This window comes from Cynoglossus semilaevis, chromosome 17 (assembly GCF_000523025.1).
Source record: "Cynoglossus semilaevis isolate Cse_v1.0 chromosome 17, Cse_v1.0, whole genome shotgun sequence".
Classification (NCBI taxonomy): Eukaryota; Metazoa; Chordata; class Actinopteri; order Pleuronectiformes; family Cynoglossidae; genus Cynoglossus; species Cynoglossus semilaevis.
Genome location: NC_024323.1, coordinates 8,452,507 through 8,478,270, shown reverse-complemented (window position 1 = coordinate 8,478,270; position 25,764 = coordinate 8,452,507). Strand labels below are relative to the sequence as shown.

Genomic DNA, 25,764 nt, shown 5'->3' with positions numbered 1-25,764 from the left:
CATTGTTCCTGCACTACTAATAAATGACAGTTCTCCTGTTCAGACAAACTTTAGAGTCTACTCTAAACACACACTCACACAAACCAGGGTGTAAATTGTGTGCCTTTTTTTTTTTTTTCTCAGAAAGCCTACACGAGCAGCCTGATGATTCTCATGGATCTCATTAGAGGGTGATCTGACACTAAAGGCCAGAGGAATATTATCCTGTGAGCTGTATGCCCTGCAGACCTGCTGAGGTAATGCTCAGGGCATATTTGCTACAAAAACAAGTGCAGGTCTAAGTAATGCCTAATAAATGTTCCTCTTGCTTTCCATTTCCTGTCGGTGGTCGGAAACGCTCCTGACATGGAGACACAGTTCAACCAGAGTTCATACGGCTCGGTTGCTAAGTCTGTGTTGTCACCTGTGGGTAATGTCACTTACAAACGTGCGTACACACACACACACACATGATCGGGTCTGAGCTGGATCTGGACGGAGCGGCTGAGGTGAGCTGTGAGTTTAGACTTGATAAATCACCACTCAACTTAAGCTCATAAACACACCATTAACACACTCCACCACAGCAACCTGATCTGTTTACCTTTACCACCGTGCTGGGGACCATTGCTCTCCCCGGGCAGGCATGTGTTAGCATACCTGAGGCCCTGATGTGCACGTCCATCACTGAGGCCGACCGACTGCAGCTGCGGACCACAGAATGGTCTCGCCGCTGCCCTCCACACTGTATGAGGTCATGTTTCCAGCACTTTGGAGACACTCTCACACGGCCTCTCTCTGCAGAGAGTGCTGTCTGATGCTGTGTTCGTGTGACAACCCAAAGGATGCTAATGTGAAGGAAAACGCAAAGTTGTTAAGAGGAGTCAACACGAGGTGTTAAAGTGGGTTTGACCCCCGCGGCGTACGCGGCTCTCTTCTGTGGTTCACCACAGGCGTATTTCATGACAGCACACTCAAAACACACGGCCGCATGAGAACACAAATTCCTGTTGTACTCCACTCAGCTGGGCACCGACGCATAAACAAAGGTATCCAGTAGAAATGTTCTAGGTGCTTTGATGTCTAACAGACGATAACGGGTGGATGCTAGTGGGCGCATCTGTATTTGCATAGAGCACTGGGGTAACATCGGCCATGTGCAGGACAGATGCTGGGCGAGCGGGGTCACGTCAGTAGACATACCCCTGCTCGGCCGTTCAAATGACAAAGGGAGGAGAAGGAGGAGGAAGAAGAGGCAGAAGTTGTGAGGAGTAAAAAAAAGCCCCAGTCTTTAGTCCAGGCCTGCTCACTGACACAAAGTCTGTCTTTGTCTGCCTCCCAGGGTGCCAGATAAAGGAATTCTTGTGTGTCGGGGGCTCTGACCGAGTTTATTTGACACTTCAGCCCCTTTTGTGGAGCAAGTGTCCCACCGTCAATGCTGGCCATGAGAGTCACTTGGCATTAGACAGAGGGTCCCTCTTCACTGCAGAAAGGGGGTCTTGTTTGGAGAAGATATTTAATGGAGGGGGTGTCCGCTCCGCGCTCTGCAGCGTACACAGACATATAGTGGGGCTCTATCCTCCAGCCCAACAACACAGGGGATTATTTTAGCTGAGGAAGTGGATGGGTTAGAGTGGAAGAAGAGGAAGGTGTCCTGCCGAAGAGGAAACTTATTCCTCCATACACGAACATCCACTGTCACTAACACGCTGTATTTAATGAGATCGACACTTCACGCTGCACAACAGGTACAAAAATGCAGTTGATATAATTGGAGCAGTAGATACAATCTCTGACTCTGACTATTGTCTGGTATCATCACTGAAAACAGGTGTCAGTGTGACCAAAGCAATGGAGCACAACACACACTCTGGACTGCTGCAGTGACAGCAGTAGGACTGGTTGACAAACAAACACACTGTTGTTGTTGTTGTGGGGGGGGGGGGGGGGGGGGTCACGTTTTGCAGATCATGGTTCTGTGGTTGCAGGTTCGTGTCCTGCATGTAAAGTTAATGACATTTCTTCTTTTTTTTAACCATGTGACCTGAACATCGCACAGACTGAGTCAGTGTTAACTGCAGCTCAGAGCACAGAGAGTAACGGACCAGTGAACAGGTGAACCAGGAAAAAAGCAGGGAACAGTTCTGGACCGCTCCTCTTCACAGTTACGGATAAATACGAACCTGAAGTGTATTCGACTTTTTTTTTCGTATATTAGTTAAAGATAATGTGCACCCATCGTGGAAATATAACTAAAACTGCTGAAGCATATAAAGTACAAATAACACATTTGACTAAAAAAAAATTAACTAAACTGTTCCGATTCTTCAACAAAACAAGGTTAAATCTGTGTGAATGTCCAACATACCTGCTGCACAGAGATGTTGCGTCCCAGTATCATCCGAAGCGCTGATCATCTTCTGAGCATCTCCTCTAAAATATAATCCAGGATATTCCGTGCGTCAAAATAAACAACCTCTCCATCTCGTCTCCGAGACTGTGGCGCTCCTGTAACGCTGGAATTCAATGGACCACGCGTGAACTATCCCCAGGAGGCTCGTCTGTCCGACAAACTTTTCGCAGTCCCTGCTGCGTGTCCAGCAGCGAGACAGGGAAGTAGGACTGGAGACATCGCTCCTCCAGCGTCAGACAGTATTTCCTTACATCCAGGATGAAGATCCACGGCCGGGCTGATAATTCCTGCAGTGGCTGCCATTAGGTCCAGACTGTATCGAATGTATCAATAATATCAATAATAACAATAACTCCACGCGGGGCAGTGGTGAAATGCCAGCAGTTGATCCTCATGCGTAAAAGAAATCCATGCGTAAATTTCGTCTGCTCCAGTAAATCGCTTAGATCGGCGGTTATTTCTGACCAGGAATAATCTCGGAGTTGATGGTCCAGTGCAGTGATGGTGACGGTGTCGTATCGGCTCCAACCGTAAACCGTCTCAGTGTGAAATACGATGCGCTCCCGTGAAGAGCCTGAGCAGCACTGAGCCATAGTTGGAGTAAAGCACAGGAGCACATGCTGCGCTCTGGCAACGTCAACGCGCAAAGCATTGTGGTAGCGGTAGTTTATTATTGATGCCAAGCACAAATCTATTTCCACAAAAGCTGGTACACTGCTTAAAATCTGCTTGATCAATTCAACTTTTTTTATTTGACATAAACCCGTTTTTGTGTATTTTTACTGACTTGAAATAATTTTGTTAAATTGAGAAAATTAAAATTAAAAATGTTTAATTTTGTAAAATTGTCTTGTTTGTGCAATGATGCACAAACCAGACAATTTTCTAAGTAAATAAACAAATCATATGATTTAATTTTGTATTGAATATTACTTGTGTATCAATTTTTGATTTGTATAATTATAATAGATAATAATAATAATAATTATTATTATTACTTCAGTTGTTGTAATGCATTAAAATACATTCCTTTTTTTATATTTATGCTGGTAGATATTTTGTAAATGGAGAAGTGTAGTTACTATGAACAGCCAAGTGTTGCAACCTGGCTTTGTTCACTTATCACCTGTCAGTTTGGTCTCAGGTTTGCGTGTGAGGCCTGTGTGAGCAGCGTGAGTAATAATGATCATCTGTCGCTGTGCATAGATACACGGATGGCGGTGCCTTGAATCACCTTCCCATGAATGAATCTCTTGTCTTCCTTACCTCACTTTCATGTCCTAACCACCTCCAGGCTTGCTTGTGTTTCTGGGATCACAGCTTTTCCAAAACCTCAAAACCAGGGCTGGATTCCAAGGACTGGAGCTCAAATCCAAGCCTGGAACAGAAGCACAGTTGAACATAGGTACCATGAAAATGACCCTGTAAATAAAGTTTAAATAATAATAATAATAACAATAATAATAACTTTATTATTATTATTATTATTACAATTATTTACCTTATACTAAAAATATACTATTATAATAATAAATATGTTATAATTTCTACATTAGAACATTTTACTAGACTAAAAGAAATATTTTAATACTTAAAAACCTACAGATACTACACTATAATAATATGTGGATCATAATATTACCCTAAATATTTAAATAAATAATACATAACCAGATTTTTTTTTTTACAACATAAACATGTATATGATGTTTATTAGCATTCATTTTGGTTTAAATTCACGCAGCGACTAAGACGATAAGAATCTCATTAATTAAAAGGTTTCAAAACCTCAGTCGCAGACACACCTGGGCTGACGCTGCACTGTGCAGGTGAGACGGAGATTGCTTGAAGCTCCACTCCACTTTTTCCTTCACTCCACCTTTGGCCGTGCTCCAGTACAATCCAGGAGTACCTGAATTGCACGCGATTCTGTCAATTGCAGGTACTTGATGGCTTTCTTCTGTGCTGGGCTTGAACAGTTGCTGGAGGTTTGCACACACACAGCATTGCGTGACTAGAGCTGAGGATGAAAACACAAAGACATTGTTTTCAGTGATCAAACCCCCTTTATAGTAACTGAACAGCATTCCTGTCTCACATTCCTAAGCCACTGCTGTTGTGCTAGGGTTTTTTTTCTTTTTAAGGAAAAAGGCTTCAAGAAAAGGAGGGTTCCATTTTTTTTTTTTTACCTAAAGTGATGAACTTTCCTTGCACATTAACTCTACAGTAGGTTAAGAAATGGTGCAATGGGACATAATTATAAAATCTTATAGAGGTTGTTAAGATATTATTTGGTATCTGATGTAACAATACAGCCAGAATTGTATTGTATGCATTATGATGTTCAGTATGTATCTGTTCAAATAAATGTGATCTATATGCTTAGATAAAGTGCCTACTTCTGGTGTGTGCAACCTGTGGCTCCGGGGCCACTTGCGACTATGGTCAGTTTGTATGAGGCCAGCATGTAGCCTGCTAAAACAAAAGATACTGTTGGCAGTATATTAAAACAATGATCAATTATTTGCGATTAATCAGATTTAAATTTGATTAATGATTTTAGCTCTGGATCAATTAATCGTGAATAATTGAGATCAATCTGTTTAGTGTTGGTAAACTCAGCCGCAGTGACGTACAAAAAAATGTGATGACTCAAAAGTCGACTCTGCACAAAGAGCCCAAACACTGTACACAGTGCAGTGTTCACCTGGCAGCGGTAAAACGAATCTAATATTTACTGGAAGCCCTGACCTGCATGACTTCTGCTTTCAAAATACAAAGCAGGGCGGAGGACAATGGAGTTAGTCATATCTGTGGTGAGCCCTGAGACTGAGTAAGACTGGAGGACATTCATTACTGACTGGACTGAGACACAGAGGGGCTTCAGAGCAGGGCTCTTGTGCTGGACTGTTCTGGTGTCCTTTCCTTGTATCTCTTTGACCAACAAAAGCCCTATTCAACAACAAAAAAAGGCTAAAATTTGATTTCCTTATGTGGCTTTACTGACTCACAGGTCAGGATAAACGCCAGAGGCCAGAAGACGGGGAAGGTTACAATAATGTTGATTTCTACCGTGATGTGAGCAGAAACATACAGTAGAATACTGGGTAGAATGACAAAGAGGTGAGTGGTTAAATGGAAAATGTGTTTCCTAACAACAACAAACGTTTCACCGACCTGCCACACTTAGTTTCATCTCTTTTAATTTCCATCTGTGCTATTTCCTCTACATCAGTGATTATCAACTGGTGGCCCACAGGCTGAAAACTGGCCCACTGTCTGATGTGGCCGGCCTCTGGATTTTAAAAATAAACATCAACTAATAAAGTGGGTTTTATTGCCTTTTTTTTGCTTGTTTGTTTGTTTGGGTTTTCTGTCCATCATCCCAAGGTGTGTGTCCAGCACAATTCTGGCCCTCTGACAAATATAGTTGGCGAACTCTGCTCTGCATCCTGAATTGATGTGTAAAATATCAGTCTGGAAACATGATGTAAACTTTATATATGACCCAACACACACGTTAAACAGGAACTTTTTTATGTCTGTAACGTGGGAACAGAGGAAATACAGCCGACCTGGGTCACAGGAAGGTTTCAATGTGACAAGGTTCTAGAATATTCTGGTGAAAAAAATGGTTTGTTTTCGCTTCACATAATGAGACATAATGTGGCGTGTAGCTCTTTTCTTCAGAATCAGGGAGGATAAAGAGCTAATCCTCTTTGCTATGACACTGATAATACCGACTCCACACCTCAGGGAGTCATTTCTGTGAAAAGGAGGCTCCTGTGGAGAAAGACCATGTAATCAATGACCGTCAACACCGCCGTCATGCCAAGAGCCGTGTGATTTCTCACATTCCATTTTATGGTAACTGTTTTCTTAGCAAAATCTTTTCCTTTATTTTCAGCTTCTCGCTAACACCCATACATACACCCCCGACCCCCCCCACCCGCCCTCAGGCATTTAACCCGTCGCCTATTAACATGTCAGCCCATAACAAGGGCTTCTGGCATTTACTTCAACATGTTTCTCCACTTGAGAAGAAAGGAACTGAACTCTTGGCCCAGAATACTCACAGTATACAGTATAACTGACGTGAATGACTGTGTGTGTAAAAAAAAGTTGCCAAACTGACATTGTCAACACATATATCAATAAAGCTAAGTATATAATGGATGAAAATAGAAAAATATAGTCTTGCTCCTTTTAGAATACCCCCGAACTACGACAAACCACATTGTTGAGATTCTTTGATAAACTAAGCATGAGGAGAATGTGACAGTGAACTGCAGTAGGAAATCACTTTATACTGTTTTGATCGCATCATAGAAATGTCTTGTTAGGAGGCGGATCATGTTTCATTGCACTTGCTTTTATATCTTAGTTATATTTAAAGAAGAAAAGCTCAGACTGTTACAGAGGTTTTGGTTTCAGTTTAGAAGTCAGATGTTTTCTCTCACTGATTCCCAATGCCAACAACTGCAGACATTTAACAACACAGGTATTTATTAATATAAACTGGAATTCCACTTCAGGGTTGGTTCAAGGTTAAGGTTTTTATCAGGGAAATTAAGGAGTTTAAATTAGGGACCTACAGTGACGACGTAAACAGTTTCTATAATCAGGAATACAACCACCAAAGATGTGCTAAGTGTGTGTGTGAGTACGTGTGTGATCTCAGTGGCAGGCAGTGTGTAGGCAGCTGGGAGTGTGGCAGGGCTATGCGTGACTAGGAGAAATACACCTGTCTCTGTGCTCAGGTACAGAGGGGGAGCCGGCACGCAGGGGCCTGCCAGCTGAACAATGCTCTCCATTGTACCTGCACTCTGACTGCAGACGCTCACAGGAGAGGAAACCCTGAACCGAGTGTGTGTGTGAGTGTGTGTGTGCGTGTGTGTGTGTAGAACTCGCTTCTCTTTTTCCTCCCCGTCTCTCTCTCTCTTTTGCTCCTTGTTCTCACAATCACATGACATACACAGTGAAATTATTTATAGTACACATATCGTGCTGACCGCAGGCGCCTCAGGCTAAATCCCAATAAGTCAGTCTTTAACACGCAACCTGCCAACCAGAGCCGTGATGGACAGATTTGATTTCAGTTTGGTAACAAAAAAAAAACAAATCACGCAAATTGAGAAAATGTTGTGCGTGGTTCTGTGTCGACCTTTGGTATGCATGTCATCTGCATCTGCACTGGATTAGCATTTTAAAAGTTGCTCAAATATTTATAAGGCTAAGTACAGATGACTTGGATTTTTTACAGTAACATTTTTGTAAGAGAGGAACTCTTAATAACAACAGTTCTAACGAGTACCAGACACTTTCTTATCAGTCCTACCAGCACAGCCTTTTCAGAGCGTTTTGTTCTTAGTACAGATAAGGCAAAGGTACTGTAGATACAGACAGACGGACAGACGGACAGACAGACAGACAGACAGACAGAGGGACAGACAGACCGACAGACAGACAGAGACCTACAGCGAAAGCCTGAGAGGAGGGGCGGCCTGTCAGTAAATCACCGGGGCTCTCTGTGGTTTCTATAACAAAGGCTGACTTTCATTTTGCCTTGATTTGTTGGCCAATTATAATGAAAAATGAACGGAGCAAACACACAGAGAAGGTTGGAGACGGGAGGGAATGCTGAACATCTGGGTTCAGAAGTTTTGGTTCTGGGTTGATTTCGGTGAACACAAGTTCCCCTTATGTCAAACAGGAACTCCAGCTGTTGCCCAGATGGGGCTGGTTGTTCCCTCCTCAGCCGCTTTGATGAATTTTTTGGGGCACTCTCACACTTTCTTCTCTTCTTGAATGTTCTTTTTGTGCAGTGTAAGTATCATCACTTAGTTATCTGTTAAATTCCCTGGTGTGCATGCGTGCCTGTGTGTGTGCGTGTGTGAAACACCATCGGTATCTTACATGAGCATGAGTGTGTGTGCTCACTGACTAACGCAATACAGTCTTCATAAAGGTAGTATTGTTAAGTTGCGTGCGAAGCTCATGCTTTAGGCTTTGCGTCCCCGCCCTCTCCTGTAAACCACGGCCTTTTTTTCCTCTCCTTTTTTTCCTACTACACCTTCCCCTTTCTTTTTGTTACAGGTAAACATTTGATGTCCGCACGCAATCCCCAGAGAGTCTCCTCCCCTTGTTCTCTTCTCGGCTCCCTCGGTTTCCACACGGTGTTACTCACACCCTCCCTGTCACACACTCAACACCCTCTCTCACACATATACACACACACACACACACTCACACTCACAGACACACTATCCCTCCCTCCCCATTCTTCTGACATTCCTCTCCTCACTGACTCAGCACCTGCTTCCTGTGAAGGTTCTGCTTCTGAAACAGCTCAAACTTTCAAACACTTGTCACTGTTTGACTACATCAACTTTATCTGCATCCTGAATATAGTACTGATATTTATAGTACTACGGCAATTACAATGTTGGATTAATTGTTGAAAATGCAAAAAATGAAATTGTCCGTGCTAGTGATGCACCAATACCAGTACTATTCTCCGTATTTGACCTGGTACTTCATTCAAATTATTGTACTCCAACTCAAAATCCTGCTGATCCAGCAATCAGACGCTCCATAACAGCAGCAACAACGACAACAACGACTACAACCAACTGAGTACTAGAAAGAAAGCCAGTTCTACAGTTCTTCGTCTCGTGGGCCTTATGGTAGTTTATTTAGGAGATCTGTGATGGCAGCAGCTGGGAGGTAGCTCAAATATGCTGCACATGACACTATCACCCACAGAACAGCGCCACCTATGCAGTGTAAGACTGACTCAGTATCTGTGAATACACAAATAAAAATACTTTGTTAGACTCTGTATGATATAGGTTGTATGTCTCCTGCTCCTGCTCTCTTTTTTCTCCCCCATTTTTCCCTTACCCTTTTCGCAAAGGCAGATGGCTGAACATTGAGTCTGGATCTGGTGGAGAGTAAGATTTTCTTTCATTTAAACAAACAAACAAAAGAATAGATATTTGCAGTTGCCACATTATCACAGGATGTGTCACTATTTTTGTTGTAGCTAACTACTGAAATCTGGAGAAGAACATAACTGTGCAGACAATACTCCACTACTGAACTTAGTCAAAAGGTTTCTGCCTCCATTTAGCTTCCCGTTTATTTTCCAAAGCAGTAAAAATGATACTCTGAAGCTTTAAAACGTTCTTGTTGTTGCCACAGGGCCTTTCAGCAATGGGAATATGTGTGAATAATGTCCAAAATATTTACTGGTGCCTGTGAATGATTGTGATCTACCAGATGTTAAACACTGAGGGAAAGTAATAAAACAAGTCCAAATATGGTCCGTGGACTCTGAGCTGCTCTGCTGCAAATGCCAATCTCAGTCACGCACATCAGGAACTGCACCCCACAACAAAGTCCACAAGAACTGAGTGGAACTGGCTCTGATCTATCACTGGACACTGTCAGGTCGGGACAAGGATGACAGCCTTTCAGTTAGCAGCAGAAAACATGACTTCTGTCCGTCTTGATGAACAAGGTAAAGAATCTGGTAATTTTGTAGTTTAGAAGAGAATAGAGGAGGGTGGGGAGAAGAGGAGAGGAGAGGAAAGAAGAGGAGAGGAGAGAGAATGGCATTAATTCAATCCCTTCATTGTTGTGTCGTCTGTCACAGCAGCAGCTGCTTTATGTCACCAGGCTCTTTTGGCTCCATACATCCTGCCCAATTAGTATCTGTGGTGAATAGCAGTAGAATATGCAAATACAAACAGTCACTGCAGCGGCATGAGCAGCCCCCATGAGCAGCCCCCATGAGCAGCCCCCATGAGCAGCCCCCATGAGCAGCCCCCATGAGCAGCCCCCTGTTACCAGACTGTGTTAAATTAATATTAGGTTTGTTGTGCCCACAACAAGTTACCTATTGTTATGTCGGCCTTACTGTTGCACTGGCAAAGCCATTCAAACCAGATAATCTGTCTGTGTCTCCTCAATGCAGCTCAGTGTTTCCCTGCGCTCGGACAACACACACACACACACACACACACACACACACACAAAGGGGCCATTTGACAGAAATATGAAGCAGTCGGTGTGAAAGAATAAAGAGAGACTTTTCACAGTCCCTGCGGTTGGTGCCCGAGTTCCAAGACAAAGAAATTCTCAAATTCTCAGCAGCTGTCATTGTCACCTGATATCGGTTCCGTATCGGTTCTTCATATGCATTCTCTAAAGATCATATCTGCCACTCACAGCACTCATTCAGAACAATGGCCATTGTCCACGGAGGCTGTGGATGTCCTGGATATATAAGGTGTGGCAGCCAGGTCAGAGCAGTGGAAAGATCAGATAATAACAGTTTTCTCAAAACCTTGCACCACATGACTGATAGAGTCAGCACACACCGCCTTCTGTATAAAAACAAAAAAACCCTACATAATAATGTTTACAATAAATATTTGCCATTTTTCCTCTACACTATTTGTCAAACTCAAGGTCTGCGGGCCGAATCCAGCCCATCTCGCCATATTATGCGGCCCACCGGAGCTTTACATGTATATAGTTATGAATGGCCAAATACTGTGTGTGCGACAATTGCACATTGGGTTACTTACAATTTTACAAAATATCTAAAAAAAAGTACTATCTGAGTGTACACTTTGCATAAACTGCATTTGTATTTTGAGACATATGCCATATTTGTTGTGTAAAAATATTCTTTTTTTTTACTTGATGTTAATATTTTCAATGTCATTTTTACATTATTTTAATGAGGAAAACGTCTGTTACCGTCCGTTCATATTTTTCATTTCTCGTTAAATATCCATGTGTTTTAGACTAAACTAATGTTAATCCTGTTGGCCCATAACTTAGACTAGGTTTTAAATTTCTGCCCCTTGAGTGATTGAGTTTGACGTCTCTTCTTTACACGTTAGCTTTGACGCTTTAGCCATATTGTTTTGTCAATTTAAATAAAATAACAATGCAGTGACGCAGGCATTGACAGATACGTTCAAGGTGTGATCTCTGATGCAGCACATAGCGTGCGTCACTTTCTCTCTGCTCATGTCAGGCAGCTGTTTGTAAACAGTGCTCCCCACACCCCAGCCAGCTAATGACAGGGTTGAGCGATGACACAAAAGCATTCTGGCACACTCTAGCAGAGAAAAGAGCAGCCCTGGGAACGCTGATTTGAAATGAATACGACTGGTTGAAGAGGCTTAAATAATAAGAAAAGACAGAAAAAAAAAACAGTAAAAAAATAGACTTTAGTTTGGTGTTTGTGCTGATGTGAGTGATGGATTTGTGGTCTGGTGTCTTGGACTGTGTTGGACCGTTACATAACCGCCCAGGTTTTCTGGATCAATGTACAGTATTAGCACTTCATATCAACGCAGTATTTCACTCCAATTTTTGTAAACAAACAATTTCTTTATCCATGGCTCCAGATTATATTTATATAGAACATCTGAAAATTAGCAATTGATACAAAGCAAATATGCGTTATAAAAAAACCCAGACACAACAAACTTTTCCTTCGCAGTTCTACTGCATGCATAGAACTCGAGCAAAGAACTATGTTTCGTAATGAAGAAACTCTCCTGTGTAACACAACCAACAATCATCCGCGGGACAATCATGTTTTCCGACTGGTAGATCCAGTATGATTAGTAGTATGTCATATTTCGGGGGATTATTTCGATCACGGTGTATCTTGGTAAGGTCACCCTATCATAACGTGGGACGAGGGCACGAGTGAATTACCGTTCCAATGAGGCTCACCATATGGAGTCACTTGAAACCGCCCTTTGATGTGTGAGAATGGTATGCTCAGGTCCTCCTCTGCTGACGCTGACTCATTGTACGCTAGCGTGACAGCCGAGGCAGGTTAATGTGTTCCCCCTGCAGACACACACGCACACACACACACACACACACAGGGTGAAATATGAGTGACAGACTCTGGCTTTGAGGCTAATGACATAAAAGTGTTTGAAAGCTGCCAGTCGTTTCTGTCAGGGAACTTTACTCTGCTTTGTATTTAAGAGGTTGCTGCAATTTGAGTGAAACGGCACACATTGTGCACAACACAGCGCACACACACACACAGGATCATTGCAGTTTGGTTCAAAGTAAATGTAAATTGTCTTAGGGAAACCCGTCATACATGTGAGTTTTAAAAACCGGGTTGTGTTTGAAAACCCGTATGGGCGTATGGCCCAGGGAGACAACAAGTCTGTTAACATCTTCTTTTTAAATAACTTTGTTGGCATAGTCTGTGAATTAGGTCTGAGAACACTTGCCAAGAACAGGATCAACTCTACAGCACTGCTAAATAATAGGTTTCTGTAATATTATCGTTCTACAAAGGCACCTGTGTAACATATTGTATTGTATTTAAGTTACAACATTACAGGTGGTAATACAAGAATACATTTAATTAAAAGAAAAACAACTGGTCAGACCATGTGAGATGTTTTTTTCTAAAAGTCACACCAGGGACACTCTGTGTTGTGTTTTGTTAAGAGTTTATACGTTTTAGATTACACACAGAGATTCCTGAACTTTTATTCAACGTGAGGCAGCAGGCCAGGTCAGAAAGACTGCTTATGTGTAGTGAAGTGTTTCCCAACCTTTTATGGCTTTGACCCCATTTTGACATCACACATTTCTGGTGACAGGGACATTTTAGAAGCTGTCACGTGATCGCTGCCGTCAATCAAAATGCACCGGCTCAGATATTGTTATATGCAGAGGACAGCTGTGTAGAACTCTATCAGTAGGTTAACTGCTGAATCCTCACACAGGTAGTAGACTGGTAATATTACAAACTGGCAGAATGGGAACAACATGTTTTGAGAGTCATTTTCAAGATTTTTTCACATCACAAAACATTGACTTATTCAGGAGAAGGCAGACAATCCAGAGACAAAACCATTGATAACAAAACCTGGACAGAGTCAATGTTGTATATAACGTCCCATTTAAAATGCATGTGCACAAAAACAGTGGTGTACAGCACTCACAGCATGTTTATCCTGCCCCTCTACACTGACATAATGTCAGTTTCAGCTACAGAAATCGGACAACGAATAAGAAAAGAAGAAAAAAAAGAAAGAAAATCACCTCATATTTATTTCTGTTTGCTTAGCTGTACATCTTTAGTCTGTATGGCCGCTTTGGTTGAATAACAGGAAGTGGGAACCTGAAGTACTTTGTGGTGGAAACCTGTATGAAGATATAGTCTGAAGGAGTGAAGTATGTGAGTGTTTGATGGGGGCTGAATGGGCCACTTGTTGTAACAAGAAGATGGTGGTCCCCGGGATTTTTGATAGTGATGGATCTTCCTTAAAAAAAAAAAAAAAAAAAAAAAATATATATATATATATATATAAAATAACTATATAAAAATAAATAAAAATATTCCCCAGTGCTTAAAAAACACTTCCTGATAAGATAATAAGAAATACTAAACCCCTGAGATACTCATGACATGACAACACACTCACTGTGTGAGTTACTGCTGAATTCCACTCTCCGGCTCCTCTCCTCTCATCTTCAGTTGAATGACATTTACAGCAACAACGATGGACTGTTAACCTGTTTTTCATGACTGTAAAGAACCTGCCTTTTTATTACAGCATGTGTTTAAATTACCATTCACTCCACTCTCCCTGCAGTATGTGTGTGTGTGTGTTTGTATGTGAGATTGTGTCACAAAGTCCAGAGTCTGCTGCCAACACACAGAGGATGAGGCGTATGGAACTAGTTCACCTGTGAACAGTCAGCAGCAGGTCACTGGAGGAAAATGACCCTCAGCTGACCGCTGGCCTCTGAGGGTCAGAACCTCAGACAAACAAGATGACACACTGACCATCACTTAAATTAATCCATATTAAAATGTATACAACAAAAAATAAACCTAGTCCTGTTATTATATTTGATTGGACAAAAATATTTATATTATTTTGGTGCTAAAACAGTGGTTCCCAAACCCTTTCTGATGTGCCCACATTGTTGACACCTTTACAGCCTTTACTTCAAATATCCCCAAAATGTTTTAAAGTACAGCAATTCTTATAAGATGGATATTCATTTTGAACAAATAAAATAAATTGGCAAACTAATAAAGTCTTCACAACCTGAAATTCCTTTACTCTGCTGCTTCCAGGGGCCCTGAGCCCCTTTTTGAAAATCTAAAAGCCGAAATATGTTTTGTTTGTTTTTTTAAAAGTTGCAGTAGTTGTATTAAAGGAATGACAATAAATAGGACTTATAAATAAAAATGAAAATTAAATAATAAGAATTTGAGTAATTTTATGAATACAAATAAGGATAAAAATAACAAGAACAAAATACAATTAAAAACAATAAAATTATAAGACAAAAAAGATAAAAGAATGAGAAGAATAAGAGCACCAGACTCTGTGACGTTCATTCAGCATGTCTAACATTGCACTTGTAATAGGAGGCTGAGTTCACTGAAGAACAGCATTAATTAAATGCCAGATGTTTTGAGCTGATAGCTGGCGTACCTGCATTTATATGTACGTATAGATATTTGCTTAGGTGTGATATGGGTCACTGATGTTATTCCTTTGTTCTGCAAAGCAGTGCTGCCCTCCGGGCTGCAGCAGCATGAGTGCGAGCTACGTTGTGCTCTGGAAACAAGAAAAGCGGCTCTGTTTTTGGATAGCTGTCTTGGCTTTGTGTGAGAACTTGCTGGCATGCAGTCAAGATCCTGCCCCTAGAGAGGGAAGATTAATGACAGCTAGTCACGGAAAGGCTTTACAGCAGCAGCAGCGGAGAGGAAAGGGAAGAAATAAATTGGGAGAGGAAGGATGGGGTTGGTGGACAAGAGGTGAGAAACAGCTGTTTTGATTGAAACACGATGACTGAGGGATGTGTGATTTGATGAATGTTCGATGGATGGTTATAAGTCAACCAAACAGCACATAACAGCAGCGCAGTCAAAGGTATCAAGATAAATGTATATGTTTTTTTAAACACATATTATTGTTGTTTCAGTGCTAAAAGAAACACTCTCACCTATAATTATGCTAAGCTAAGCTATGGGATCAGAGCACCAGATCTTGTTTTCAGTATATTTACATGCTAAAAATATTATTGCAAGTGTAGTGCAACATGATCCATTGTTTTATGATTGATGAAAGCAGCGGTACTCAATGTCAGGAAAATACTGTCATATTCAAAATGGAGAACTAGTTTACAAACATAATGGATGTGGAGGACGATTAAAAGTTAACGTTTTTAGCATTGACCACCAACTCAGTCAATGTGAAAGACCCTAATTTACTTCCCTAGTTGAGGCTGTTAAAGCAAATGTCTGGGTGAATTTGGAGAAACGCTAACAATATTTTTTTAACGATATGTCTCGCAGCGCTACAAGAGAATGTTTGCATAATGCTACACAAACGTACTGCCTGCTGCATCTCATCACCTCTGTCTTTCTAGAGCTGACCAGACCACAGGACACTCCACTGCTAATGTTTAACCCTGTATCAACCCTGTATCGACCCATAACAGTTGTAAGGCATTTTAATCACAATAAAAATCTAAATAAATAAAACAAATACTTGGATAGTTTTGCAGGGCTGTTAGGCCAAATGCTGGTTTGAATTTTTCTCTCCTACAGTCAGTATTTATCTTGAGCAACACTGCTTTTTGTCAGAAAAAAAAAAGTTTTAATGTAATGCAATTCTATAAACAGATCATTACACAGAAAACATAGTGGAAACAATGACTGCAGTCATCAAGTCAGTATCAACACCAAGATATGAAAATTTGACAGCCACTAATCTTACAGGGAAAAAAAAAAACAACCTTTTCTGCACCTGCGTGAGTTCAATTTGGAAAGGCACCCAACATCCGTGCCAAGCTGAGGGAAGAATGGCAGATAGTGAGTACTTTACAAAAGTTTGAGTTTTAGGTGTTACATACACTCAGAAAGGTTAACGCAACACTGTAACAACCATTGATCCAGTATGATCACCTGTATGTCAAGACAGGCTCCTTTAAAAAGACCCGTTCCGGATGAACAAAAACAAGCCTCCGTCTCTTTTAACTGCTTTTTCACTCATATTATGACATATCAACAGGAATTACATCAAATTTCCATCTTGCACAATGGCCTTTTTTGGGATGTACTCTGTTTAACTCAGAATTTTCTTGTTTATAAAACTCAGACTAAACATCCTGGAGTCCAGTACACACACACACACACACACACACACACACACACACACACGGATCACAGTCACCTTGTTTTTCTGACAAGCTCTTAGTTTAATTCACTGTCTGTTTTTCAAGCTGTTTAATTCATTCTGGAGACATACTGGATTCCTCCATCCTAATGCTGGGTATAATGCTCCATTTCATGAAGCCAAACTATTCTGACCACAAGAATGAAGAGCAAAAAATATTCCTAAAAACAATGTTCTTCCAAAGGACATCCCTATAAATACAAGAGTATGACAGATTACAAAAGTACTCAGCTTTTACTTCTATTTACTACTTACTTACCTATTCTTTGAGAAATTATAAACATCATAAAATGTGGATTTTCTGCAGTGGTTACACAGACACAAAGAAAGAAATTCCAAACAGCCATCATGTCCGCAGCACTGACTTTGTCAAGCCATTACCTTAGGCATTTGGATATTATGGAATTAGATAGCAAAATCAATTTGGCTCATAAAAATCTGATGTTCAGTGATGATTGTATTTTCTCCTTCTTCCTGTCCTTTTAAACCATTTGGTAGAGGACTGCAGCATCAATCTAAAAATCAACTGCAGGTGGGTTTGCGATATGTAAACTACTTAGCATGTGATAGTCTTGAGCTACATAACAGTCACTGCTTCTAGAACAGGAGAAGAAGAACTGATTTAACCACCATCACCTGCCTGTTCTAGACCTAAGGCCTACCAAGAGTTAAAGGTTAATAACAGTAGCCGTGTTGCATGCCTGATAGCTAGCTTAGCGGGCATCGCTTGTGCACAAGTCTTTGAAGCTGAAACTAAGTAGTTCTTTGTTGTCTGGCTCACGGCTGCAGTGTTACATTAACTAAGTCGGTGACTGTGTCTGGTTTTGACAGAAGGAAAGGAAATATTTTACATTAAAAAACTACAGAGGCCAGGACACAACATCTGAGAAGTAACTGTCCAATCACGTAGCACCCTCACTACGTAGGTTCAGTGCAGAGTATTATTTTCAAAGTAGAGAGACATTTATGACACTTTCGACACTGAATCTCTTCCATGTTTTTATTTCTGCACCTGGAGGAAATTACTTGTGCTAGCCAAAACAGCTACACTCAGCAGTACGGTTCAGCGTAGTTTTATCTGGCAGACTACCCCGTACATATTATCCACAGCTGTAGCTCCGAATCAATGAGTGGAAAGTGTTGTATGACACTAATGCAGGCAGATGGGTTTTTTTAATTCTTTTTAAAAACAAAAAGTCAAAGGAGAAGCAATCATTTTTACTTCATTGGACCAGAACACCCACCAGTAATTCTGCCAAAATGATCAACAAAGGAGTGAAAAATATAATTGTTGTTAAAAATATCCTGGCATGTAATATCATAGCGCTCAGAGCTGTTGTGCGCTAATCACTACTGGTCTGGTTATGATTGATTCAATAAAGGCACAATGGATGGGATTCTTTAGTGTCTGTCAACAGAGTGTCTAAAGGTTTTATAGAATATTTCTCATCTAATTTCTTTTGTTGTCTCTAGAATTTAGCTGCTATATTTGAATGACTTTGCATCTTTGCAGGAATAATGTCTATTGACTTGGGTTGTGAAGGTTTGTGACCTAGAAAAAAAAAAGGGAAACACTGCCTTAAATAAATGAACTAACAAAGGTTCAAGTGGATCAGCAAATTATAGATAAAGTCTTTTCTTGTTTAAACTCACTTCACAAGAAGGTGATGGAATTGATGCAGCAGTTTTTGAATAACACCGCTGACTGATGAAGGAAAAGCAATGAAAACAGTAACACCTCTGGGCAAATAATCATGTAATTAGATCATAACAATAATAATGAAAAAGGCGAGCCAAACCAACAAGATGTGCCGTCGTACTTTTTAATGTTCCATGAATTATCACCATCACGTTGCTAATGGATCTTTGATGATACTGTTACAAAACACAGAGCGTGTCCCTGGCCAACAATCCTTCACAGGGACAGAGGCTAATGGGTTCAAAAGTTGGCAAATGTGTCTGTTTTCTCTGACACATACAAACAGTGACACTGACGATGACTCATAGGGAGGTTTGATCAGATCTGATCAGTTTGAACTGATCTCCCAGCCAATTATGTCGACTCTGCCTGTTTTGTAAGGATGAGACAAGATACTTGGTTCTGGGTCACCGAGGTCGGATAGGACACTCTATGGGAGACAGAGGGTTTGTTCTGGACACACATAAACCACGACGTGGCAGGAATCCAACCGGAGTCCTGTGGGAAAGTTTGGATGAGGAAGGACATGGGGATGCTACCTGGTCTGATGACACACACACACACATCATATCATCCACACTTCGAACGATCCTGAACTACAACATTGATTTCGAACGATTCTCTGTTGTCCTCAACCAAGGTCAATACTAATGAAAAAAACCTTGGGTATGGAATGCCTCGTTTTGCCTACATGCACGCTCTCTCCTTACCTTCCCAATTATATTTACAACCAAAAACTTACATTCTCTTGTCTTTCCTTCCATGCGGCCTTGAGTAGCTTTATTGCCCTATACCCCCATGACCTTAAGGTTTTCCCCTGCGTCCTGCCTCCTGCACATCCCCACCCTCCTGTGTCCTCGCCAGCACCTTTGCCCCTGGGCCCGGCCTCATTCATCTAGCCGCCCCTGTCCAGCCAGGGGAGCTGAAGGCCGTCTTTGTATGCACTCCCTGGGAGATATTAACCCCCCGTCTCCACGCTCCTACCAAACAAAGGAAGCACTTACTAACCGCTAAAGCCTTCACAAACACAGCCTTTCATATGAACCCTGCTCAGTGCCATGCAAAGGGGGAGAGGGCAGGGGGAGAAGGGGTATGGAGGAGAGAACACAATGTTTTTAAATTATTATTAAAATTGTTGATAGTGGAGTTGGACATGGTTGAGGGGAGTCACCTTAACACTACTGGAGCTCCTGTGGTTTATACTACGATTCACGTAATTGACATCCCTAACAACTGGCCAAGGAACGTCAACCAATCACAGCCTGTGCGCTCTGTACCTGGGAATTGTTGAGACATTACTCACCAGCAGGTGGGGCTAATTTGCCAGAATGGTCCTAATGAAGCTTCTGCCCAGATAGCTAATGTTTTTAACATCCAAATGGTAACATATTTATGAAAAATATCAATGTTTTCATAACTGCTGCCTTAGGTTTGGAGTGACTTTATCATCTTAACGGCCAACGATAGAGTTTCTTTACAAACATGTATTTGAGGAAAATTTATTCTGCAGACTGCTGTTGAGTGGACTGTCCTCCAGTTCATGGGAAGACAACAATGAGCAGATGCAGATAGTTGTTGTGGCATTATAACTGATGATACCCTCACCCATGAAGAACACAAGACAAAGACAACCTTCATTATCCATGACGTGTTCCACCAGCATGCAGTTGATCTGCAGGTCAGTAACGAGTGTATTGGCAGCGTATGTAACTACTAACTCAAACAGTTGCAACTCACTCGAAAAAAAATGAAACAGAACGGATGAAACAGACAGCAAAGGAATAATACAAGTATGCTGAATTTCTTCCAAAAACTTTGAACTATGAAGCAAATCATCCAACAGTGACACTCGGAGAGGACGTCATGAACCACTGACGTCAGTGGCTTTACCGCCATTATTCTCCAAAGGTTTAAACTGCACCATATCACCTTTATCACACTCTCTTTTATTGGATCGAGGCATTGATATGGCACAGTTGTTTGTCTCAGATATAGGAGACAACAATGTTCACTTGTACAACCATTGTGCGTGTGCCTGCACAGAGCAGTTATTTGCTTTGCTTCCCTCAATGTTTGGATTACTAGTCATTTTTGGATGGAACTCACCCAAACCTGGTACCTGTTTTTTTTTCTCTCTAACAATGAGTCATGCACACAGAGTCATCTGTGCTCTGAAGGAGTGCCTTCACTTTGGAAGATTTCAGAGATGTGTCTGCAGGCCACTGACTTCTGGGATCGGGCTTAATTGTACCCAGAGATGGGCCAAATACAACAATATCAAACAACAAGATGAATCAGCAGCTTTATGCTACTCTGAAAGTGATCCAAGACACACACCGCTGTTTGACATGCTAATGGAAAACGCTCATGGTTGTACAACGGCGGCATTAATAAGTGTCTGTAATGTGTCACACAGCGTATTGTTCATTGTAAGGGTCCATTCAGAAAGTCAGTTTCAAACAGAGTTGGTGCACTTCCTTAAAGTGCAATAACACTGAAACTGACGCAATTTCATAATGAACTTAAATCTCTGTTTACTCTCTGTGCTGCCAGGCAACATCACCTCCAGGTCTGAGCTCCTCTTCCTTGATTTTCATATTATAAATGTTGGGGAAAATACATGATAATTAATGTTTCAACTATTAAAATGTTTGGTGTAGTGCAGTATTTTTCAATCTTGGGGTCGCGACCCCATGTGGGGCCTTGATTTCAAATGTTGCCTGAAAAGTCTAATAAATAATTAAAACAATAAATGAATAAACTAACGACTGAGTGGACCCATCTTGATTTGACAGCTGCAATCATATGACTGCACAAGCGACAGCTACTTGGCTAGACTCTGCTCTATTAGGTTAAAAACCTGTTTTTAATTGTTAATTATCTCGTGAAGTCCAGGACAGAGCAATTAGCTACAAGCTAGCATTGTCTGTACAAGGAAATCCACTACCACCAGTTAAGGATATGATGTTTAACCCATAGAATTAAATTTGTCATTGAAAACACCAAAAAGAATTTTTCCCGGGTCATGTCCGCCAGATTTGGGTTTTGGGGGAATTTTGTTTGTGATCGATTTAACTTTTCAAGAAATTTGGATTCCAGGAAACCCCAGTGTGAAGTCTCCCCAGAGAGGAGTGTACTGTAGAGCCTGTCCACTGTTTTCTATCCTCCCAGACATTGTGGTTCAGCCCTTGTTCACAGGACAACATGAGACCGAGGACTGGACCGGCTCAGGTCCAAGTCACAGGAATCATCTTCCACATCTGAGTTATCTGCCAATGAATGAGGCTTTGTCTGCAGAGGAATGAGATCCATATCTTCCATTTGGCATCGTTCATGTCGTCACTAATAAGAAGCAGATGAGCAGACAAGTTGTGTTTTGCACTGACTGTGTGGAAGGCTGATTGTGTGCATGCATAAGTGAGTGCATGTGTGTGTGTGTGTCTCCAGCTCAGATGAGGTTTACTCCTGGGCTAGAAACATGACTGGGGTTAAAAACACAGTTTATGAAGAAATCAGAACAGCCTGATGTTAAACAAACATTTCAGTCTGTCCTGCATTATTTTACCACATGAAAAAAAACAACTCAATGCCTTTGTATTTGTCTTATAAAAACAAGGAAACAGAGAGCTGAATAAATGCTGTAACGCTTTGTATATAAAAAGTGTGCACCGTACTGAATTGTAGATGAACACGTAATAAAAGTCAACATGAAATGACGGTTTCCAGTGTCATCCAGTACAAACAGTCACCAGGGAGCTGCAGGACTGACAAAAAGGAAAAGTCATCTGCCACCAACAGGCCAGATGAGGAACCACATGCTATTCAGTGTAAAACAAGAATCAAATGTTGTGTTAACTAATATAGTATAGCACAGTGTTTGTGGGGGCCACCAGGAAGCGCTAGAGTGCCAGTGAGAAAATTGGAGGAAAAACAATTTATAACCATTTGTCCTGAACTGTACAACACATAAGTTCCCATAATCATCAGATTCTTAGCGTTGACGACATCATACTCTGGTTTGTGCTGGTTATCAAGCTGCTCTGCTAGAGCATGTTTGTTAACACTGTATTTAAACAAACTAAATATTGAATAGTGAATAAAAAGTAAGAAAATACAAAAGTTGATGTTTCATATTTTGTTACATTGTCTCTGGTTTTGTGAAGGGGGGTCTCCGGCCAGAAGCTAATGCTGTTTGGGGGGTCTTGGCATGGAAAAGTTTGGGAACCACTGGTGCAGCAGATAATATTAATTTGACAATACTGCTAGTGTTCCAGAGGATCATCTTTTTTTTCTTTTCTTGGAGCATGAGAACGCAAAACATTTGGGATGGAGTAATGAAGTACTGAGGCCAGCTCTGCTCTGCTGCAGATCCTCCTACAGGTCTGTTAACAGCGTACAATAACAGGGTTGGTGTCACATGTGAAACTGATTCCCTATTATTTGCAACACCCACACTGTCATGGGTTTCACTGAGCCATAGAACAGGGGGTGATCTGGCACCACAGCAACTGCTTTAACCAGTCTGGAGACAACAGTTCAAACTCAAACCAGCACCAAAGAAGAAGACGGGCCAGAGATAAAAGACAGAGCAAATAAACACATTTGACAATAAGTCTCCAGGAACAACTTCAGTATCAACTAAGTCTAACTAATAATGCTAACAGCCAAACCGGCTTCAGGAGATGTCAATGAAATGTTGGCAACAAGCTTTGGGATGAAAATAAATATGAAAGGACTGAGCACATCTGGATTCTCTACGACCTGTACTTGACGGACAATTTCCATGGTGATGAAGCACTGAGTGGGCGGGGCTTCACATAATATTGGCCGAAACTAAACACTGAGAAAGATATTGCTGATATTGTCAGTTGCTCATGCATCCAACTCTTGGCGATAAATAATTGATAAATGAAAAAATGTTTTGCATTGCCAATAAAAACATTATAATAATGCCCAGGGATTTGGAGTAAAACTATTTTAAAAAAATTATAATCTAAAGTAGTTTATATTATTTAAATTTATTGTCACATCGATACTGAAACTGTCTGTTAGCTGTTTGTGACTGTTCATCCTAAGATTGCAATACCTGTAGCTGTGCTAAAGTACAAGTATTTGAGTAACATACGTGGATATAAAGGAAACAATAAAACAGTACAAGCACAGTTTATTAAACCGAGCTGTAAAAACCATTCTGCAGCACCTGCAGGAGAAGGGGGGCAGCTGAGACAGAATACCTGAATACAGCAGACTCTACTTTAGTAGTATTTGTAGTACAGTGTGCATTTTTTAAGTTCCCACAAGGTTTGTGGTTTTCAGCGGAGGACACATGGCCAAGCTCAACCTCCTAGGTTGAAAATAGATGGTTTCCTACCCTTTAAACTAACTTTTTTTACGTTTCTTAAACCCGTCGTTCCCAAACTTCTCATGGCTACATTCATTTTGTACAAAGGATCACTGTTCGCTCTGGCCTCTCTCTCTCTCTCTCAGTATCCCTTTGTGAACTTATTCGCCAAGTCCTCAGCGTTGGAATGCCTGTTGTTGGGGGTTAGGAGGTAAAATACGCACAGTGGGATCGATGTGCACGTACACTTTCCCACATATTTTACGGAGGCACGGATGGAGACTTTACACAAGGGTCACTGTGTTTCACCAAAAATGAAAGCGTCCACTAATTGATACCTGCATCCCTCAGCTGTTATTCTGGTAACCACAGCTCATACGTTTTGAATTCCCAGGGTTAATAATGGAAATAAGGCATTTGTTCCAGTTGAAAAAAAAAGAAGCAATTCTTAAGGAAGGGAAGAAATATCTGAGAAAATGACAGTGGATGTGGAGGAAGAGAGAGGAGGCAGAAAAGAGCGAGAGCTTGGGAGATTCAGACGACCTCTTCACCAGTAGGGACTGTATGAGGGGGATGAATGTAGCCCTTTGTATTGGGCAGACTGTGGGCTCCAACGTACGTGTGTGTGAGAGTGGGAGAGAGTGAGAGAGAGTGAGAGTGAGAGTGAGAGAGAGAAGTAGGCAGCCCAGGCCCAGGGCCTACAGATGTCTGGAGCTGCGCCGCTTGCCCCCAGCCTCCACAGGCAGCAAGCAGCTGTTGTCAGTGAGAGACAGGCCGCCTTGGAGAGACTGGGAGGGGGCCAACGGGCAGAAAACAAGAAAGAGCCTCTTTCACAGCCTGGTATGTCCTTCTGGATCCACACACAATGTATCCTTTGAGGACCAAGAAGAATAACATTTAGATTTAAAGTTTTCTCATCCTGGGAAGTTTGGGTCAGTTCACGCTGTAGCCTCGCTCTCCACACGGCTAAGGAGTTGAGAAAGAGGTGAGCGCCGGGGCCTCGCCAAGCTGGATTTAGGGTTAGATCCGAGACTTCCATCCTTCATCCATCTGAATATAGTCACAGCAGCCTAACGGGCCTTTAACTATCGGTTAAATGTGATTCAGCTCTAACTCTGACTTCTTTACAGAAAACTTCCAGCAGGTGCGTTTTAAAACGGTAACCCAGGCACCTGTAGAGTCAGGAAAACTCAGCAGTACTACAGTATTTCCACTGCAGGACACAATGTATTTCTTGTTGTAGTACAGACTGTGTCCTGGTGTTTTGACTGGCACAAGGAATTAAGAAGAAATATCCTACTGCTGCTGTGGGTCACAGACGTTTCCTGACGTCTTCTTTCAGTTTAACTGAGAGAACCCCTGCTGTCATCTCTGTGAGAACAGTTTTCACTCACCTGTTCTCTGGTAAAGACATCAGAACTGGGACATAAAGAACAGTTCTGTTAACTCCCAGATCCCAGAACCTGCACAGCTGGTCGTTCCATTTGACATTTCATTCACTTCTTGTTCTGCTTCCTCTCTCATCCATTATTTCTAATGAATAAAGGTGTGTGTGGGGTGTATATACTGTATATATACACACACCTTTTGGGCAGCTGGGTAACACTGGTGGACGTGGTGCAATAAGACAGGGCAAGGTGACTGAATGAATCATACAGTAAAGAACACACAGCCAAAACAAACAGAGGGAGAACAGAAAAGTCACAGGTCTCAGCAGGAGTTCAGCCATGACTTACGTTTATATATATTCCACCAAAGGTTTGTCCATGAAGAAAACAATATGAATTTCTTTTTGGTGGAGTCAAAAGCCAAAAGTTAAATTCTGAGAAGAGGATTCTTTTAGAAGATCTACAGGATCACAGTGTTCTGTCACCTGTTCTTCCACAGACCAAAACATACATGTCAGACATTAGGTACTTCATCTAAAGATCGTGTGCTACAACCCTACGATCAACTGGTGCACTGTTCAACCTTTGACCTCCATGTTAGCTGTGCTGTGTCCCTGGAATGACCCATAATTGGGGTCATAATCATTCATCTCCTGTCATTTAATCATTGTCAGAGTGTT

General features: G+C 41.5%; 2 long non-coding RNA genes across 2 annotated transcripts in view; both read right to left on the bottom strand.

Moving 5' to 3' along the window:
• Positions 1 to 3,196, bottom strand: part of LOC103393000 (uncharacterized) — a 49,976-nt gene extending 46,780 nt beyond the window's left edge. Inside the window, exon 1 of the long non-coding RNA XR_522970.3 lies at positions 2,348 to 3,196. This is a non-coding gene — a long non-coding RNA (uncharacterized LOC103393000). The remainder of the gene's footprint in view (positions 1 to 2,347) is intronic.
• Positions 1 to 25,764, bottom strand: part of LOC103393001 (uncharacterized) — a 210,601-nt gene that overhangs the window by 171,269 nt on the left and 13,568 nt on the right. The window contains exons 2-4 of the long non-coding RNA XR_522971.3: positions 12,155 to 12,274; positions 4,198 to 4,412; positions 3,659 to 3,770 (exon numbers count right to left, since the gene is read on the bottom strand). This is a non-coding gene — a long non-coding RNA (uncharacterized LOC103393001). The remainder of the gene's footprint in view (positions 1 to 3,658; positions 3,771 to 4,197; positions 4,413 to 12,154; positions 12,275 to 25,764) is intronic.